Source organism: Penaeus monodon, chromosome 33 (assembly GCF_015228065.2).
Source record: "Penaeus monodon isolate SGIC_2016 chromosome 33, NSTDA_Pmon_1, whole genome shotgun sequence".
Classification (NCBI taxonomy): domain Eukaryota; kingdom Metazoa; phylum Arthropoda; class Malacostraca; order Decapoda; family Penaeidae; genus Penaeus; species Penaeus monodon.
The window spans coordinates 30,024,116-30,024,412 of record NC_051418.1 but is presented as its reverse complement, the minus strand read 5'-3'; the positions used below and the strand labels follow the sequence as shown (position 1 = coordinate 30,024,412).

At 34.0% G+C, this 297-nt stretch overlaps 1 protein-coding gene across 1 annotated transcript in view; it reads right to left on the bottom strand.

Annotated features, from left to right (window-relative positions):
* LOC119594360 (protein O-linked-mannose beta-1,2-N-acetylglucosaminyltransferase 1-like) overlaps positions 1-297 on the bottom strand; it is a gene marked incomplete in the record, with an annotated part of 135,567 nt that overhangs the window by 120,527 nt on the left and 14,743 nt on the right. Inside the window, 1 exon segment of the mRNA XM_037943416.1 lies at positions 64-94.

Below are 297 nucleotides of genomic sequence, written 5' to 3'. Positions count from 1 at the left end.
TTTACGAATCTGAAAAAAACAAAGTTAAAGAAAACGAAGAAGAATGATAATGCAATTTTTTACCTCGAATTGTATCCTGGACGCTGCTAGGATTCTGAAAATGGAAGAAAAAAGAGTCAATTATACTGTGGATAGAGGAAGATGTTACAGTTTACAATCAGAGTGAATGAATGAATCTCCTCTTTTTCTTCTTCCCTCTCTCTTTCATTTACATGTAGTTCTCTATCAATCTTTCTTACAAACAGAGAAAGAGAGAGAGAAAGTTAAAAATCGGTCAGCACCCCCTATGACTTTGTT